This window comes from Lutra lutra, chromosome 8 (assembly GCF_902655055.1).
Source record: "Lutra lutra chromosome 8, mLutLut1.2, whole genome shotgun sequence".
Lineage (NCBI taxonomy): Eukaryota > Metazoa > Chordata > Mammalia > Carnivora > Mustelidae > Lutra > Lutra lutra.
This window is the reverse complement of record NC_062285.1, coordinates 36,924,808-36,945,989: the sequence shown is the minus strand read 5'-3', so window position 1 is coordinate 36,945,989 and position 21,182 is coordinate 36,924,808. Positions and strand designations below refer to the sequence as shown.

General features: G+C 38.0%; 1 protein-coding gene across 7 annotated transcripts in view; it reads left to right on the top strand.

Annotated features, from left to right (window-relative positions):
* Positions 1-21,182, top strand: part of ADIPOR2 (adiponectin receptor 2) — a 104,615-nt gene that overhangs the window by 49,497 nt on the left and 33,936 nt on the right. The window lies entirely within an intron of this gene.

Genomic DNA, 21,182 nt, shown 5'->3' with positions numbered 1-21,182 from the left:
AATAAAACAGCATTTATGTGAATGTGTTTGGAGGAAAGATAGTTAGGAAAAGAAAAACTATGGGGACATTGCTGGAGAGAGGATGGGGTTTCGAAAAGGAATATTGAGCACATTTGTAAGTTTTTGTTCAGGATAAATTAGAGTCTCATTTTAAAATTAACTAGCTATTATTTGATGTTATAGTTAATCCTTTTCTGCTGACCCTAAAGTCATACTTAATCTGCTTTATCTTGTTTGAGAAGGGAAATGGGTTTTTGTAGTTACTATTTAATCTTTATAATTCAGCCATGTTTTAGTTATGATATTATCTTTTGTATTTTTGGAGAAATTCTAACTCAGTGCTGGAACTACTTCTCCAGATGTAGTTTATCTCCAGTGTCTACCTTGGGAGTCATTAGAATTCTGGGAACAGAAGGCAGATTTTAATCTTTCCTTTTACTTCCCAGAGAAAAGAGCAGCCTTTAAATTATTTAAGCAGCTATGCCTAGAGAGCAAAGATATAAGTATCTGTGAATAGCATCAGAAAGTCATTGTTTTATCCATTTTGTTATGTGCTTTGTGTCCTTGGATTTCCATAGCATGTGTTCACGTTGTGGCTCTAGTACAGTGTTTCCCAAACTGTAGTTTTCCATAAGTGGTTGTGAAATTGATTTTGGTACTATAAGTAGTATTTAAAAAATTAAACAGCAAGAGAACAAAGAGGTGCATGTATATAGCAATATACATTTATACTATATTATTTGATGAAATTTAGTTTTATATAAATATGTATGTAGATATGAATAATATATACATTTCTTAATGTGAGTTGTACTTTACACATTTTGAAAGCCTCTACTCCAAACTGCATCTTTATCATCCTAAGAAATACAGTTAGTGTGTGGGTAATCGTGGTGTTGGTATGAACTCCAGAGGGTTGTCTTGTCCTTTTAGGTCTCTTACAAGAATTTCATCAGAGCACTGTAGCATTATGGGTACAATATAGGAAATTTAAGGTAGTTCTTCTCTTCTTAGGAACACTTTATAAGCCACCTTCATCTTCTTGGCTAGATTGTATTACAGTGAAAGATTTGCGTGCATGTTTGTGTGTGTACCCACACATACAGAGAACAGGTCGGAAGGATTAAAAAAGCACCTGTTTTCCTACAGTAAGTATAATATTATTTGGTCTTTAAACTGGCATTATTACTGTTTAAAAAGAAGTTTGACAGATATCTGGGGCAAGAACTTCCATCCATACTTAAGACTTTGCTTTCTTGCCATTTTAAAGTAATGTGTACTAGCAATTAAGACTTCCTGTCTAAGCTGAGCAAGCTGTTTCCCTCATTTGCTATCAAGGCTAAACAGTTGTTATTTTACTAATGAGAACTATCACTAAGCTTGGATGAGTGACTGGAGGTGGTTTTTTATTTTTTCCTTTTTATTACCATTAGTACAACATGAATTATTGCTAACTGTATGTCCCTTAGATCTCTAGCATTTTTACAGCTTGGATGACTGGAAACTCGATAGCTGTTGAGTAGCACTTGCCATTTTGTCTGCCCGCTAGTCCTTGGCAGCTACCGTCGTGCTTTCTGCTTTTATGAGTCTTACTGCTTTCGATTTCTCATATAAGTGGAATCATACAGTATCTCTCCTATTACTGGCTTATTTCACTCAGCATAATATTCTCAAGGTTTGTATATGTTGTAGCATATGATAAGACTTCTTTTTTAAGGCTAAATACTATTTCAATGTTCTTATCCATTCATCTGCTGCTGGACATTTAGGTTTTTCTTACCTCTTGGCCATTGTAAATAAAGCTCTCAGTACTGTTTTTAGTTCTTTTTTGTATATACCCAGAAGTAGGATTACTGGATCATATGACAGTTCTATTTTTAGTTTTTTTTGCGGAACCTCCATACTGTTTTCCACAGGAGCTGCATCATTTTATATTCTCATCAGTAGTGCACAAGGGTTCTAATTTCTTCACATTCTCATCACACTTACTACTTTCTGTTTTGATAACAGATGTGATGTGGTACCTCATTGTAGTTTTGCTTTGCATTTCTTTGATGATGAATGTTGAGCATTCTTTTCATATACTTACATACTTGGAGAAATGTCTGTTCATATCCTTTGCCCAAACTCTGTAGAGTTTTGGGAGTTTATTTTATATTTTGGATATTAACTCCAAATATGGTTTGCAAATATTTTCTATTCCATAGGTCCATTCTGTTGATTGTTTGCTGTGCAGGAGTTATTTAGGTGACATAATCCCACGTGTCTAATTTTGCTTTTGTTTGTGCTTTTGGTGTCATATCCAAGAAATCATTGCCAAAACCAGTGTTATAAAACTTAACTTTTCCTCTGTATTTTCTTCTTGGAGATTTATAGTTTCAGGTTTTACATTTAGGTTTTTTTGAGTTGAGTCATTTTGAATTGATTTTCGCGTATTATGTAAGGGTCCAGTTTTACTCCTTTGCATGTGGGTATCCAGTTTTCTAGTACCATTTATCTAAGAGACTCTGTAGCCTCTTTTCCATTATGTAGTAGTCTTGCTGTTCTTGCTGAAGATCACTTGACTATGTATGCGTGATTTATTTCTGGGCTCTGATTCTGTTCTCCTGGTCTGTATGTCTTCCTCTCAGTACCATACTATTTTTGATTACTGTACTTTTGTAATATGTTTTGAAGGAAGTGGGATATTTCCAGCTTTGTTGTTCTTTCTCCAGACTATTTTGACTAGGAGCGCCGGATGACTGAGTTGGTTAAATGTCTGCCTTTGGCTCAGGTCATGATCTCAGGGTGCTGGAATCAAGCCCCATGTTGGGCTCGCTGCTCAGCAGGAAGTCTCTTCTCACTTTCCCTCTTAAAAAAAATACTGTTTTGACTATTGGAGGACCTTTGTCATTCCACGTGAATTTAGGGATTTTTTTTTTTAAATGTTGGGGTTATCTTAAAGAAAATGGAGATATAGTAAACAGAATTGGAAGAGGGTTGACTAAGTTATTGAACACAGGGTCAGGAGACCTATCATCTACCCTTGTGAAATAGAAAAATTTACTTAATTATCCTTGATTTATATTTGTCATAGATAATACCTGTGTTCCTTTCCAGTTATGATAGGATTCTCCTTTTTTTTTTTTTTTTTTTTAAGATTTTATTTGAGAGAAAGCATGTGCACATGTATGCACAGAGGGACAGTGAGAGGGAAAAGCAGACTCCTCACTGAGCAAGGAGCCTGATGCAGGGCTCGATTCCAGGACCCTGAGATCATGACCTAAGCCAAAGGCAGATCTTTTAACTGACTGAACCACCCATCTGCTCCAGGATTCTATATTTTTATCAATTTTCTGATACTAAGAAATGGTCTCAAAGATTTCCAGAATGTACACATTGAACTTTTTTTTTTTTTTTTTTTTAAAGATTTTGTTTTTAAGTAATCTCTACACCCAGTGTGGGGCTTGAACTCACAACCCCAAGATCAAGAGTTGCATGCTCTGCTGACTGAGCCATCTGGGTGGCTCACATTGAACTATTCTGAAATATACTAATATCCAATTTAAAGAACTGTTTTCAGTTCTTTTTTGATTGTTAGTACCTCTGGCAGTTTCTAGAAGTGATTATGTAATTGAATGCTTAGTAAAGACTGATGAAAAGTTGGGGAAGAGGAAAGGAGGAAGTGTGTGCAAGGGGATTTCAGTTAATAGGAGTAGTGTGTGCAGGGTCTTGAATCCAAGAAGAATTTGGCATATTTAAGAAGTGTGGAAAGGGGGAGGATAGTAAGAAATGAGGAAAAAATTTTAGGTAATGACCTTTGTTGGAGAAAGTATATTGGAGGTTATTGGAAAGTTTTAGTAATGGAGTGATAAGATTTTATTACATTCTAGAAGGATCACTTTGGGCTCTTATGTGAAAACAGCAGATTTTGAGGGCTGTTGGTTGGGAAAGAAACTTGGAGAGGAGTCAAAAGGCTGTTTCAGAAATTCATGAGAGTAGCTTATTCTGGGTTGATGGTGATAGTTGAGTTGGCAAGAAGTGGATACATTTGAGCTGTGCTTTGGAGGTAGAGTTGACAACTTGCTGGTAGATTGGATATGATGAGTTAAGGGAGAAGGGAAGGAAAGGACAAGAATCCGTCTGAGGGATGACGTGAATACTTGGATTGCTGGGGTATGATTCTGTGTTCTGAGATGGGAAAAACTAGAGGATAAGTTTGGAGGTGAAGTAGGGTTAGATGGGAGGATCAAGAATCTGCTTTTGACTGTGTTAAATATAAAATGCACATGAGGCATTTTAGTGGATGTGTCTAGAAGATAGTTGGCATTCCTAAGAGTGGCCTGGGCAGGTATTAATTATTTAGGAGCTAGCTGCAATGTAGATGATACTTAAAACCATTGAAATGGTTAAGGTTATTTAAGAGAGGAAGAGAGGGAGAAGAGAAGGGCCCTAGAATCCAGCCTGAAGGACACCAGCATTCACAGGGCATTTTAAGGAGAGAGAGCTAAGTAGAGGAAGCTAAGAGACTCTTGTAAGGTAGGAGGAAAACCCAGGAAAGTGTTTTATCACAAAAACCAGGAAAGTCTTTCAAGGAGAAGGGGAGGGAGCAGTGATTGGTTTATTTCTAGTGCTGCTAAAGAGATCATGAACAAAAAGGATAGACCTAGTGACCATTGGTTCTGGAAACATGGTGTTCATATAGGTGAACTTAACAACAGCTATTTTGGTAGAGGAGTGGGAACATAAACCAGACCTTGGAGTAGATCAAATTGTGAATAGTAGGTGATAAATATTCATGGCATGTGTAATAAGCAGTCATTTCTCTGTCATGTAAAAAGAGGTTTCAGCCAAACAAGTGAATTTTTTTCCAAGTGTGTTTCCTATATGCTGAAATTATTTTAAACTTTTTGGTTTCCCACACAGAATAATAATAAAATTAGAATTACATAAAGCCTCTAATTTTTTGCTTATACCTTTTATAAATTAGTACATTTTGCATTCAATGGATAGCAAATGTATAGATTATGTACTTATTTTTTAGGTGTTTTTGGACTGTTAAAGAATATTAAGACTAAATTGGAGGACACCAAGGCATACTGTATTCCTTTTTAAAAAAGATTTTATTGGGGCGCCTGGGTGGCTCAGCGGGTTGAGCCGCTGCCTTCGGCTCAGGTCATGATCTCAGGGTCCTGGGATGAGCCCCGCATCGGGCTGTCTGCTCAGTGGGGAGCCTGCTTCTTCCTCTCTCTCTGCCTGCCTCTCTGCCTACTTGTGATCTCTCTCTGTCAAATGAATAAATAAAATCTTTAAAAAAAAAAATTTTATTTGTCAGAAAGAGCATGCATGTACATAAGCAGGGGGAGTGGTAGGCAGAGGGAGAAGCAGGCTACCCCCTGAGCAAGGAGCCAATGCTTGACTTGATCCCAGGACCTTGAGATCAAGACCTGAGCCAAAGGCAGACACCTAACTGACTGAGCCACTCATACATCCCAGGCCTATTATATTCTAACTCAAGATTTGTGGAGAATCTTTCCTAGATTCTTTGGACCTGTACTTGGAATCTGTACTTTGCTTATTTTTGTGGTATTTGAATATGATAATGTGAACTGAGAATTGTAACACAGCTATCTTCAGTGCAGATAGATGTTCTGGTAATTTTTTAATCTCTAAAATGTTCATAATATACATTTTGAATGTTAAAGAAAAGCAGAAGTTAAGATTGCGTGTGTGTGTGTATGTGTGTGTGTGTATAAAGAAAGAGCAAGAGAGAAAGCGAGAACAACTTTATAAAGTCATATACAGTGAAATTTAGAGTTATGTAAATATTTTAATGTTAGTGCACCAAAAAAGTATATCCGTGTGTTAGTCAGCTTTTGCTGCAGGAACTACATACTCCAGAGGCTTAATGACTTAGAACGATAGGAACATACCTGAGGGCTGTAGGTCAAGTGTGACTGCTTTAGATTGCCATTCTGTTGTGGGTCGGCTCCATGCATATTCTTATTCTGGGATCCAGACTGAAGGAGACTTTCTGGGACATGTTCTCATGGCAGATTGCAAAAGTCCCAGAGAACAAATCAAATCACAGATTTGTATTCAAAGTTTCTGCTCATATGTGATGTAAGTTACATTTGCTTATGTTCTATTGGTCAAAGCACTTGTGTGGCCAGATCCAAAGATAATGGGATGGAGATTCTATTTCTCTGTGGGAAAGGAGTGAGTAAATAATTGAAAAGTTTAATATGTAATCTTCCACAGTTTGTAAGGAAAAAGCCATTCCCTATCCCAGTATCTTTATATAGGTTATTGTACTTCATAAAATAAATTTTCAGTGCTAGGGGTACCTACCTGGGAGGCTAAGTTGGTTAAGGATCCATCTCTGGCTTTCCGCTGGGGTCATGGGATCAAGCCCCACGTTGGGCTCCGTACTCAACATGGAGTCTGCTTGTCCTCCCTCTGTTCCCCTTCCTCAAATAAATAAATAAATAAATAAATAAAATCTTAAAAAAAAAAAAAAAAAACCACGGAGTTTCATTGCTGCATCAGATGCTGGAGAGAATTTTCTTATACCACAGAATCCTAGAATGACAGTTGGAAGTTGTAGGTTCTTCTGTTTAACTCCTGATTATAACTTTGTACAACTTTTGAGTACATCAGTTTCTCTGAAAAAGAGCAACAATAACATTGTGTGTCTCTTCTATATGCATATTTTATGAATAATATGAGAACTTGTGAAAATTCTTTCAATGTTTAGATTTGGTGATTGCTTTTCTGTTCCGGACCGTTGCCCTGAATTCTAATAATGAGCATTGTGTTAAAAAAACAAAAACAAACTTAGTAGTGTAAATATCCAGAGGTTTCCTAATATAATGTAAATGAGTGTGTGCATTTGAAGTGGCTATTCTAGGATATTTTGAGTCTGTGTGTTATAGATGAGAAAACTTAGTGAAAGCCTAAACGACCATTCTAGTGGTTTGCCATTAGGAATTTCCAGCGTCTGGAGACATTTTTGGTTTTCAAAACTAGGGGAGTTGTGCTACTAGCATCTTGTGGGTAGAGGCCATGGGTGCTGCTAACCATCCTATAATGCACAGACGGTCCCCACAACAAAGAAGTACCTAGCCATGTGTGTCAGCAAGTGCTAATATTTGTTCTGACTACCTCAGTAGCACATTGTCATTATAGCGTATCTAAAACTATAATGCCTTCTATTAATGTATTATAGGAATGTATTTTTTTCAGATCCAGGTCTGTCATTTTGCAAATTTCCCAAGAGATTTCATCAAATCATAATCTATGATGAGCCATCTAAGTTGTGCTGTGCACAGCCTCCAGGGGCCCTGTTCAACTGCTCTGGGCCAAGTGCCTTTCTGAGCGCTAGAAATACGGTGATAGGTAAGAGCCACGATTTTTGCCTGTATGGTGCAAGTGCAAAGGTGAAGACACAGATGATAAACCCCTGAAACACATAAATGAATGAGCTAATTATAAAAAACAATAATTGCTATGAGGAGAAAAGTATGCTAAGGTAATAAGGTGAGAGAATTTTGAAAACATGTTCTTTTTAAAGCAGTTTTTAGGTTCGCAGAAAAATTGAGGGGAAACAGATTTTTCTGCATACTCCCTGCCCTCACACATAACCTAGACTCCCCTACTGTCAACATTCCCCCCCCCCCCCGAGTGCTGTCTTTGTAAAAATTGATGAGCCTGTATTGACACATTGTAATTACCTGAAGTTCATAGTTTACATTACAGTTTACTCTTGATGTTGTATATACTGTGAGTTTGGACAAATGTATGACATATGTCCACCATTATAGTATTATACAGAGTACTTTCACTTTCAGTGCCCTAAAAATCCTGGGTGCTCTATCAGCGCACCCCCACCCCCCCTCAGTTCTTTAGCTATTGTTAAGGAAATCATGTTTGAGGTGAGGCCTGAGTGATAAGGAACCAGCAAAGAGCTAGGAGAAGAGTATTTCCAGGTAGAGGAAACAAGCTAGTATAGGGGGCCACAGGTGGAATAAGCTTTTTCCCCTCTGTGGCTTCTGTCCCCTCCGGTCTCCTCCTCCCTGCTCCTTTTCTTCACCCTGAGGACTGAAAGAAAGCCAGTGCAATTAGAGCATGAGGAACAAGAAGAAAGAGTGAAATGAGTTGAGGTCAGTAGGCCAGGCAGGGACCAGATCATATAGGTATATAGAAGTTGTTTAGATTTTATTTTAATAAAATCCGCTGGGAAGTGGACAGCCTTTGAGGTGTTTAAACAGGAGGGAGGGATTGTGATTTTTAAAAGATCACTTTGGATGTGGAGAATGAACTGTGAGAAGACAGAATGGAAGGACAGGAACCTGTTGAATATTCTAGGTGAGAGAAGATCTTGGCTTGAAACAGGGTGGTAGTAGCAGTAGAAGTGGAGGGATTCCCAGTATATGTTGGAAGTCAAGCCAGCAGGACTTCCTGATGAATTTGATGTAGAGTGAAGAAAAGAGGGCAATCAAGGATGATTATTAGATATTTTAACTGCACAAAAAGTGGGATTGCTAAAGTTGGGCGCAGGCTTAAAAAGGGGGGAATCAAGAGTTTTGTTTTAAAATATGAGAGTCGAGATTCTGTTTAGTCATCTTAAAGGAGATAATTGAATACGTAGTAACTATATCACTATATGATTTTTAATGTACTACTGTTTGCTTATTGAAGCTAAAGACTTATTAAAGCTAGAAGGAATTTTAGACTGGCCAGTTTGAGATTAAAAATGACAACAAAGTTATGTTTATTAGTTATGAGATGGTAAAATGTTTTTAGAATTTAGAATTTATCCAGTCCTTTTGTGTTCTAGTGGTTATCTGTTTCTTTTTATACTATGTATTTTTATTTATTTATCATTTTCACTCGATAGGGTGGTATTTTCTAAATACGATGTTTGTGCTCTTTGTTTTGCTAATAATCGAGTGAATGTGATTTTTTTCATCCTTATGAATGAACTCATTATATTGCCTTGAAAACCTGTATTTGATTTTCCTTTTTAACCCAGAAGCCAAAAGCCTGAACAAAAGAACCATTTCTCTTCACATTTGTTTTTAACATTTTCTGTGAGGAATCATGGAGTGAGAGAATCAGAACCTTAGATTGTGGAATGATAGAGTTGAAAAGACTCTCTGAAACCATCTTGTTTACTTTCCTCAATTTACTAAAGATGAAATTGTGTGTTTTTGTTCCTAATGAAAATTTGTCCTTTCTGTATTGTTTCTCTTTGGAGTGGAAGTTCTTTGCTGAAAATGAGAAGATGGTTTATGGAGAGACCAGTGCATCTGTATGTTCTACCTACCTGGGAGGTGTTTTCAGTAAGAAAACTCATTGGATCATTTAAGCAATGAAAACTTTTCTACTGCTCTAGTTTTCCCTTGTGTCTCTTCTTCATTCATTTTTTTTTTTTTTTTAAAGATTTTATTTATTTATTTGACAGACAGAGATCACAAGTAGGCAGAGAGGCAGGCAGAGAGAGAGGAAGGGAAGCAGGCTCCCTGCCGAGCAGAGAGCCCGATGCGGGGCTCGATCCCAGGACCCTGGGATCATGACCTGAGCCGAAGGCAGCGGCTTTAACCCACTGAGCCACCCAGGCGCCCCTCTTCTTCATTCATTTTAACTTCCATTCTATATTTGATAATCTGTATACAGTACTGTCCCTTGCTTAATTTCAGAGTTGTTAGTATAGAATAATCATGGGAGCTAGGAGAGAAGGAAGATAGATGTACAGAAAGCTGTGTAATTTTGAGACTGAAAGACAAAATATTAACTTAGTACCTTCCAGGGACTTAATGAGTTCCATACACTGATTTTCTGTTTGTTTGGTTTTGGAAGAAGGATTCTTTTCTTGAAATTTCTAGTTTGAAGTCAAAGTATGTGAACTGCTAGCAAATAGAGTGTATCCATCTGAATAATTGTAATAGCACTCTCACAGACAGCATCTCATTTGCTTCTCAAAATTGCACTCTGAAATAGGAAGACCAGATATGATCTCTTTTTCAAAGTGGATGAAAGTGAGATTTAGAAAGCTTGGAGTAATTTGCCCAAGGTCACATGGCTAAATGAGAGCGTGTGTTAGGTCTTCTGACTGCACTTTCTGCTTAACAACGCTGCCTTTATGAAAATTGCCAGCAGGCTGACTTCATGTTTCTCAATTCCAAACTCTGCCTCTGAGTATTTATATTGAGACCAGAGGTTAGATTCAACCACTGGTACTTGTTTTTTGACAGACTTGTTGTATATACTTCGTTTTCTCTTAGACTAGGATAATTTTGCTTCTCAGATGAATTCTAACCTTTCAGTGGATTTTTTGTTTATTTTGAAAGTACATAAACCTCACGTTATCCTGGTGTGTTCTTTCACATTTCTAATGATTTTGCATCATTTTCTTAGAGTATTTGTTATTTATTTATTTAAAGATTTTACTTATTTGGGAGAGCTTGCACAAGTTGTGGAGGGGAGGGACAGAGGGAGAAGCAGACTCTCTGCTGAGCAGGGATCCCAGTGTGGGACTTGATCCCAGATCCCAGGACCCCAGGATCATGACCTGAGCCAACGGCAGATGCTTAACCAACAGAGCCACGCAGGTACTCCTATTCCCTCTTTTAAAAATACAGAACTTCAGTAAATTGCATAGGTTTAAAAAAAAGGTGGTAGTTTCCCTTAGATTCACTAGCTGTGTTAAATGCCATTCGTGCATAAGGATAAGAATGTCATAGGAAAAATAAGAGGGGGTGTCTTTTTTTTTTTAAATAAAAAACAAGTTAAATGAAATTTTGAATTTATAAAAATAAGGTTTAAAGGTAATTGTATCCATTACAGAGTGATAGGTCTTTTTATGCAGCTGTTTATCAGCAGATTCCTTTAAATCTGTGAATCTATTTTGGAATGCTTATCTTGTCACCTTTGGCCCTTTAAGGAAAATAAACACAAATGCCAGGATATAATTCTCACCTACTAAATCAGAATCTTTGGGTCCTGGATGAGTATATTTTTAAAAATCTTCACAAGTGACTAAGATCCTCACTACTGTTTAAAAATTAGTTATAGTACAGGGGGTGCCTGGGTGGCTCAGTTGTTAAGCGTCTGTGGTCATGATCCCAGGGTCCTGGGATCGAGCCCCACATTAGGTTCCCTGCTCGGCAGGAAGCCTGCTTCTTTCTCTCCCACTCCGTTGCTTGTGTTCCTGCTCTCACTGTCTCTCTCTCTGTCAAATAAATAAATAAGATCTTTTAAAAAATTACAGTTCTTTTTTTTTTTTTTTAAGATTTATTTATTTTTAGAAAGTGTGTGTAAGAGGGAGGGTCAGAGGGAGAAAGGAGAGAGAATGTCAAGCTGACTTTGTGCCTAGCACAGAGCCTGACATGGGGCTCAATCTCACGACTGAGATTATGACCTGAGCCAAAACCAAGAGTTGATGCTTAACCAACTGTGACACCCAGGCGCCCCTATAGTTCTCTTATTTAAAATAACATGTTAAAAACTTCTCAGAAGCATGGTTTGCAAAAAGGCAAATCTCTACGCATTCTCTGAGGAATATTTAGGAAATCGAGTTAGATTTCTTGCTGTTTGTTAAAGGAAAATGTCACATTTACTCACAGTTCACTATTTAAAAAAAAAGTTGAGGTAATTCATATATAAAAATCCCCCCATTTAAAGGGTACAATTCAAAAGTTTTAGTGTGTTCACAGAATTGTGCAACCATTACAACATTCTAATTTAGAACATTTTTATTATCTCTAAAAGAAACCTTTAACCCATTAACTATCATTCCTGTCCCCACACCTGAACTCTAGGCAGCTGATTTCCAGTCTACTTTCTGTCTCTATGGATTTTCCTGTTGTAGACTTTTTTATAATGGAATCATGGGATGTGTGGTGTTTTATGATCAGCTCTTTTACTTAGCATAATGTTTTCAAGGTTCATTTGTGTTGTATCATGTATCAGAACTTCATTCTCTTTTATGGCTGAATAATATTCCATTGTATGGTTGTACTATATTGAAAAAATGTTGCTCTTTTGTGTGCCCATGTGACTTCATTTCTCTTGGGTATATACACAGGAGTGATTTTTCTGGACTATGTGTTAACTCTTTTAACATTTTGAGGAGCTTCCAGACTGTTTTCTCTAGCAGCTGTACCATTTTACATCCCTACTAGCGATGTTTGAGGGTTCCACTTTTTCCATGTCCTGGCTGGCAGTTAGTTTTGCCTGTCTTTATTCTTTTTTTAAACATATATATGTATATTTAAAGATTTTATTTATTTGATAGAGCATGAGCAAGGGGCAGGAGCAAGGGAAGAGGAAGAAGCAGGCTTCCTGCTGGGCCGATGCTGGACTTGATCCCAGGACCCTATCTTTTTAAATATACCAAGTGGTATCTCATTGTAGTCGCAGTTGACTCTTGAGTTTTTTGGTTTTTTTAAAAGATTTTTAAGATTTTACGTATTTGAGAGAGAGAGTGCACAAGCAGAGGGAGCAGCAGGCAGAGGGAGAAGCAGGCTCCCGGCTGAGCAAGGAGCCTGATGTGGGGCTCTGTCCAGGACCCTGGGATCATGACCTGAGCCAAAGGCAGATGCTTAACTCACTGAGCCACCCATGCATCCCTAACTCTTGATTTTTTATCAGGAGATCTACCTAGGTTAGCTGGTGGCTAAAGATTTTAATTATTATTATTATTATTTTTAATTAATGAACTAGTTAATTAATTTAAAAAGATTATTTATTTATTTATTAGAGAGAGAGAGGGAGAGAGACCGACCACAAGTAGGCAGAGAGGCAGGCAGAGAGAGAGAGGGGGAAGCAGGCTCCCTGCTGAGCAGAGAACCAAAACGGTGCTCAATCCCAGGACCTTGAGATCATGACCTGAGCCGAAGACAGAAGCTTAACCCACTGAGCCATCCAGGCACCCCTGAAGATTTTAATTATTTAACCTCTTTGAAGACTCTGGAAATAGAAATAAAAATCAAACCTATTAAAAACTCAAGTTGTGTCTGTTCAACTTCTAATGGTCTGTTCTTTTTGTCTGTTCTGTTAAACTACTTTAAGAGACTATCATCTATCATCTGGAATACTGGGCTAGATATCCTAATAGGGCTTTCTGTTTTGTTTCTTGTTTTTATCCAGTGTATTCCTCACAGTTGCTAAAGAGAATTCTTAAAAATGCAGAGTTTTTGTTAACCATTTCCATTTTCAAAAATACATTTGCTTCCCATTGCACTTAGGACAAAATCCCCACTGTTTTCCATAATCTGCAGGACTCTGATGATCTCAGCTCTCTGGTTGTCTAATTTCATTTCAGGATGTTCTCTTTCTTGGTCAGTGAGCCTCAACCACATTGTCCTTATTTCCTTAAACAGGCTATGTTCTCTGCAGCTAGAGAGCCTTCAGATGTGGCTATTTTCTCTGCCCAGAGTGTTGTTAGGCCACACCTCTGGCTAACTGCTGCTTATTCTTTAGTATTTAGGTTAAATATCACTTCCTTAGAGAAACTTTTCACAAATTCTCGACCTCTTCTTCATTCTATTTAATCTTTTCCATTCTTATATTTAAGCATACCATTTCTATTTCATCACAATACACACTCTAACTTGTAATTATATCTATCTATCTGTCTATATATAAAGATTTTATTTATTTATTTGACAGAGAGAAATCACAAGTAGGCAGAGAGGCAGACAGAAAGAGGGGGAAGTGGGCTTCCTGCTGAGCAGGGGGAGCTCATTGCGGGGCTCAATTCCAGAACCCTGAGATCATGACCTGAGCTGAAGGCAGATGCTTAACCTGAGCCAGCCAGGTGCCCTGCAATTATATGTTTGTATGATGTTAATAATTATTTTTGCTTGTAGACTCTGTTCTGTGGTGGAACAGGTCTTGCCTTTTGTCACCCCATCCTCAGATTCTAGCCCCGTCTTTTTGATTCATGGTGGATGTATAACACGTAGTTGTTGAATGAATTTGTCAGTAGCCAATATAGTGTTCTAGGTCTAAATGGTCTCAGGTAGTTTCCATAAAAAGGTTTTCGTATAGAAAGAGAATATGGGGATATGCTGTTTTGATATTCAGGGAAAATTAGTTAACATATTTGTTTAATCTGTGATAGAATAAGTATTTTTATTATTAGAAGAATGATAGCTCATATTTATTGGGCATATACAATGTATGAGGCAACTTTCCAAACTCTTTGCACATATTGTCTCATTCATCCCTAGAGAAGCCTTGTAGGGTAGGTATTAGTAGTATCTGTTTTACAGATGGGGAAACTGGGGTTCCACTGAATTTATGTGAGTGATACACTGGGACTCTTATGGGAGGATTTAATATACTACTACTCTTCATGGGACTGGATTTTCCTTTCATTGGTTTATTGTCAGAAGTGTGATTTGGCAGTTTGGTTATTTGTCTTTAATACATTTTAAAGGACACTTTTCATAGATGGTCAAAATTGTGGAAAAAGAGACCCTGTGATAGGTGGTAGTGATGCATTGTAATTGTGGAATTGACTCTTAAGTAGCTTCAAATGAAATATCTATGTGCACAATTACATTCATTTCCCTGTGTGTGATAGTCCTTTATTTGAGGCAATGGAGAGGTTATTTTTTTTTTTTTTTTAAAGAAAGAGGACTAGAAATCACATATAGTTGACCCTTGAATGATACAGGCTTAAACTGCATGGGTCTACTTATATGTAGATTTTTTTTTTAAATATGCAGTACCAGTACTGTAAATGTATATTCTCTTATTTATGATTTTTTAATAATAGTTTCTTTAGCTTAGTTCATTGTAAGAATACAGTATATTATATACAAAATATGTATTGATCAACTATTTTTGTTATTGGTAAGGCTTCTGATCCATAGTAGACGATCAGGAATTAAGTTTTTGAGGATTTTTTACTACATGAGGGGGGTGGGGGATTATACATGGTTTTTTGACTACGTGGAGTGGGGTGGGGGGATCATGCCTCATCCCTGGGTTGTTCAAGGGCTAACTGTACTTTAAAATTAAAATCTCCAGTCTAGGAGTCTGTTTCTCTTTATGAAAAAGATTCTGGGGCACACTTAAAATTTGAGAACTAGTGATTATAGCCTTCTCCTTTTCATGATACATATGCATTGGTTCTAGACTGATGGAACTTCAGAGGTAGCTGTCTTTATCTGTAAATGGAGTATCAGACAGTATGTCTTGTAGTGTGGTAGTGAGAATGATACCTGCACGATACCAGTGAGAACAATGCCTGGTACATAGAAAGTACTTAAAATGTTGGATATGACTCATCATTGGAACCCTGTATTTTTGTCAGAAAGAAAAGATTTGCTTAAATTTCACCTCAGAAAGGCAGACTGTTCTATCCAAAGGACAAGGCATAATCTATTGGATATTGTTCTTATTAGACTTTGTAATCATCTTAAAAAAAGATTGTTATGATCTGTTTATGCAAACCTAAATATAATGCCTATCCCCTACATTTAAAAAAGTTTGGAGTGATGTATTTGCTCAATAAATAAGGAAAGGAATGAGTGAATGATTGAATCTAAGTTTTAGCCCTGGTCCACTGCTAGCCAGCTGTGTGATTTTGGCTAATTTTCTTTATTTCTCTGGGCCTCATTTTCTTAATATTGAAATGAAGTTGTTGGGGTTAGGTGATATCTAAGGGTTTCTCAACCTTCACTTTTTTTTTTTTTTAAGATTTTATTTAATTATGATCTCTGTCTGTCAAATAAATAAAATCTTAAAAAAAAAGATCTTATTTATTTATTTGACAGAGAGACACAGCAAGAGAGGGAACACAAGCCAGGGGAGGGGCAGAGAGAAGCAGGCTTCCTGCAGAGCAGGGAGCCCAAGGCAGGGCTCGATTCCAGCACCCTGGGATCATGACCTGAGCTGAAGGCAGACACTTAACCAACTGAGCTGCCCAGGCGCCCATCAACCTTCACATTTCTGTGGTCCCCAGACTATAGTTTTGTTAGAGGAGAAAAGATGAATGAGAGTCATAATTAGTTTTTCATGGATTGGTCTAACTAGGTGTCTTTGCTTAAATAACTCTACTTAATAGCTACTTTTATCACTTTTACCAATTTTTTTTTTTTTTTAGTGAAGCCGTTTCTGTGCTTCAGTATATAATCTCAGAGGAAGCACTTTGGTAAAGGGGGAAAAAAAGGCAGAGTTTTGGGTTCAGAGATACTTCAGTTTGAACCTCTGATCTCTTCTACATCATTATTTCCCAATATTTTTGAGTAAAAAAAAAAAAAAACCTTCTTGAAGTGTAATATGCATATAGAAAAGTACATATTTTGTAAATGGATAGTGCCATATATTTGTATAAAGTGGGCACCACCTGTCTAACCATTACCCCTAGAAGTCCCCTTAATGCCTTCCCTCTTCCATAGTGATGCCTTTCCCTTTCCCACAGGTAACCATTGTCTTGACTTCTAATGGTAGAGATTAGTTTTCCTGTTTTTGTACTTTATGTCATCGGAACCATTCAGTATATACTTTTAAAAAACATTTTTAAGGCAAGGGAAGCAAGGGCAAAAATGAACTTTTGGGATTTTATCAAGATCAAAAGCTTTTGCACAGCAAAGGAAACAGTGAACAAAACCAAAAGACAACTGACAGAATGGGAGAAGATATTTTCAAATGACATCTCAGATAAAGGGCTAGTGTCCAAAATCTATAAAGAACTTAGCAAACTCAACACCCAAAGAACAAATAATCCAATCAAGAAATGGGCAGAGGACATGAACAGACATTTCTGCAAAGAAGACATCCAGATGGCCAACAGACACATGAAAAAGTGCTCCATATCACTCGGCATCAGGGAAATACAAATCAAAACCACCATGAGGTATCACCTCACACCAGTCAGAATGGCTAAAATTAACAAGTCAGGAAATGACAGATGCTGGCGAGGATGCGGAGAAAGGGGAACCCTCCTACACTGTTGGTGGGAATGCAAGCTGGTGCAACCACTCTGGAAAACAGCATGGAGGTTCCTCAAAATGTTGAAAATAGAACTACCCTATGACCCTGCAATTGCACTGCTGGGTATTTACCCTACAGATACAAACGTAGTGATCCGAAGGGGCACGTGCACCCGAATGTTTATAGCAGCAATGTCTACAATAGCCAAACTATGGAAAGAACCTAGATGTCCATCTACAGACGAATGGATAAAGAAGATGTGGTATATATACACAATGGAATACTATGCAGCCATCAAAAGAAATGAAATCTTGCCATTTGCGACGACGTGGATGGAACTAGAGGGTATCATGCTTAGCTAAATAAGTCAATCGGAGAAAGACAACTATCATATGATCTCCCTGATATGAGGGAGAGGAGATGCAACATGGGGGGTCGAGGGGGTAGGAGAAGAGTAAATGAAACAAGATGGGATTGGGAGGGAGACAAACCATAAGTGACTCTTAATCTCACAAAACAAACTGAGGGTTGATGGGGGGGGGGGGTTGGGAGAGGGGGGTGGGGTTATGGAAATTGGGGTGGGTATGTGCTATGGTGAGTGCTGTGAAGTGTGTAAACCTGGCGATTTGCAGACCTGTACCCCTGGGGATAAAAATATATGTTTATAAAGCTGTAAAAAAAAAAAAAAAAAGAAAAAGAAAAAAAGAAAGGATGAATACCCAAGTTTTGTAGCAACATGGACGGGACTGGAAGAGATTATGCTGAGTGAAATAAGTCAAGCAGAGAGAGTCAATTATCATATGGTTTCACTTATTTGTGGAGCATAACAAATAGCATGGAGGACAAGGGGAGATGGAGAGGAGAAGGGAGTTGAGGGAAATTGGAAGGGGAGGTGAACCATGAGAGACTATGGACTCTGAAAAACGATCTGAGAATTTTGAAGGGGTGGGGGGTGGGAGGTTGGGGGCACCAGGTGGTGGGTATTGTAGAGGGCACGGATTGCATGGAGCACTGGGTGTGGTGCAAAAATGAATACTGTTATGCTGAAAAAATAAAAAATTTAAAAAAAAATCATCACATTATAAAAAAAAACATTTTTAAAATTTTATTAACATGTAATGTATTCTTTGCTTCAAGGGTACAGGTCTGTGAATCATCAGTTTTACATAGTTCACAGCCCTCACCATAACACATACCCTCCATAACCCAGCCACCCTATCCCTCCCCACCAAACCCCCAGCAACCCTCAGTTTGCTTACTGAGATTAAGACTCTCTTACAGTTTATCTCTCTCCCTGGTTCCATTTTGTTTCATTTTTCTTCTATCTGGCTTCTTTCACTCAGTATCATGTTTGTGAAATTCATTTGTACTTCTGTAGCTGTAGTTCATCTTAACTTTCTGTGACTGTAACATGTATACCATTAAGACTAGTGGGTTGTTTCAAGTTTTGGGCTATTAAAAAACTATTTCTGTGAATATTCTAGCGCTTGTCTTCTGGTGAAGGTACAGAAGCGTTTCTGTGAGCTCTGTACCTAGGCATGGAATTGCTGGGTCAGGGGATGACCCCTTTCCTCCTTTAAACATCAAAAATGTTTAACAGACCATCACATGATGGTTATATTTTTAATATTAGTTTGAAAAAAATGCATGGTGGAAATTGGTCAGGAATTCTGTTGTTAGGTTGGGAATGAAGGTACCACTCAGAGCAGTGTAACTTCCCTTAGATTGCATTTCTTTATTTACCATGCTTGATCTGGATTTCCACATCATGAAATGGGGGTAAAAATACTCATCTCAGAAGGTTGTTGAGGATTTAATTTGTAAAAGCACTTAGCACAGTGTCTGGCATGTATGTAGTTAGCACACAGGAAATAAGAATTCTGTTACCCCATCCTTTCTTTGTAATAGTACTCAAACAGTTGCAATAAATCTAGTAATCACATCCTGAATTTATTCTTACATCTCAGCCACCCGTGACTTCAACAGTTTTTTCACAAAGGTGTTTTCTAAATCTGTCATCTTAGTACTGACCTCTTTATTGGAGCGTTAACTGCTTTAAATTGTTAGCCTGCTTCCTCCCCCATAAGCTTTTCCTTCTGATGTCCTGGTTTCTACTAAATTGTCCCAGCTTTCTTCAGGTTTTCAAATCTGGTTCCTAAAATGTCAGACTGGAGGGAATACCAAGAGTCATTTAGTTTAGTAAAAATGCATGCATGCATGCATTTTTTTCTGCAGATGTTGTTAGGTGTTTTTTAAAAAAAGATTTTATTTATTTTTAGAGAGAGAGAGAGTGCAAGTCAGGGTGGGGCAGGGACAAGCATACTTCACACTCTGTGAGGAGGCCAGTAGGGGGCTCAGTCTCGCGAGCCGGAGATCATGACCTGAGCTGAAACCAAGAGTTGGGTGCCTTAACCAATGGAGCCACCCAGGACCCTGATGTTTTTTTAAGTATGTCTTGGCACTCTGGGAATACAAAGATAAAACATAGTTTTTGCCCTTGTTGGAGGCAGTTGGAGGGACAGACAAGGAAATCAGTGTGGTTGTGCAGGGTGCTATAGGATTAACTGTACTTTTAGCTGCGGGTCTAGGGAGGCAAAACTTGAGTTTCAGAGTTAACTAGGAGAAAAGAGTTAAGCGCATTCTAGGTAGAGGGAACAGCAGATGTGAAGACACAGAAGTAGGAAATAGTATGATGCTTTTAGGGAATAGTACCAATAATAGCTAGCATGTATTGAATATACGTTGGTATGTACTGGTATCTAAGCCTGGAAAGTGTTCAGCATAGCTAGAATGAAGGATCAAGAGTGCAGGGTAGCAGAGGGTTTGGTAGCAAGTAAGCCTAGACAGTTGAGGCCTGAAATCCAGATTTCTAGACTCCTGGTGCAGTATATTTTATCACCCAGAATTCTTTTTGAAATGTATAATGTGGTATGTTGGTTGAAATGAATAGGCCATTTCTTCCAGGTCTCTGACTCTAAAACCTGAGCGCTCTTAACTGTATTTGCTAAAGTATATAGTTAAGCATTAAGGAAGTAAGCTTCCTTAAACAAAACCACAAAAGAGGCATTTTAAACCAGGTTGCCCTGATCTCTAGTTCTATGGGTTTTCTTCACATCTTTTAGTTTTCAAGGTATTTAGTCAAAGAGAGCAGCCTTTACGGTTGTCCTACTTTTCTTCTGCTCCAGATGCTTCTTAATAAATGGGAGGATTAGGAGCCAGCTTTTACTCATTTCATGTAGGGATTATTTTTTGAGCAGTTTTACTTTAACCAAACTCCTAAGAATACCACTGTATATTAATTTATCCTATGAAAGCTAACTTGTAAATAGGCTATCATCTGCTGAGCTCTACATTTTCTTTTCTGGAGGAAGTGTATTTAGGATATTTAGTTAAGACTAGAGAGAGTTGCTATGTGACAATAAAAAAAAATTTGGATGGGGCGCCTGGGTGGCTCAGATGGTTAAGTGTCTGTCTTCGGCTCAGCTCATGATCCTGGGGTCCTGGGATCGAGCTCTGCACCGGGCTCCTTGCTTGGCAGGAAGCCTGCTTCTCCCTCTTCCTCTCCTGATGCTTGTGTTCCCTCTCTCGCTGTGTATCTCTCTGTCATATAAATAAATAAAATCTTAAATAATTTGGATGATTTTAAAGAGCTTTTCTGTTAAGCTTTGATAGAGATGACTAGTCTGTATGGGTTAAGAGTATATATATTTTTAGGCAGCCCAAAATGAATTTTTTTTTATACATTAGCTATTGTACTTAGTTTACTGGACAATTCAAGAGATAGTCATCAGTGCCTTTTCTCTTTCAGCTTTTGTTTTTTGTAGACACCTTAATTTCCATTAACCCCTGTGTTTGTCTTTGCTAGCTTTATCAGCTTACTACCTTACTACACATTTCAGATTTCTAAATTAAAGCTGGGTTCAGCCTGTCCACTTTCCAAAAAGACCATTTAATAACCTGTTGCTCAAACTAAGCCAGCTTTATTACATGCTGCAGTAAGAGTGCATACCACATAAAGTGCTCTGTGTTTTACAAAGGAGAAGTCATAGATGGATATCTCTAGGGTTTAGGGGTCTGGGTTCTAGTGGTTTAAGTCAGGTCTTTGATTACAGCAGTCATGGGGTGCCTGGGTGGCTCAGTCAGTTGAGCGCCCAACTCTTGATTTGGGCTCAGGTCATGATCTTAAGGTCACGAGAGTGAGCCCTGTGTGGGGCTCTGCGTTGAGTGCAGAGTCTGTGATCCCCTCCCACCAA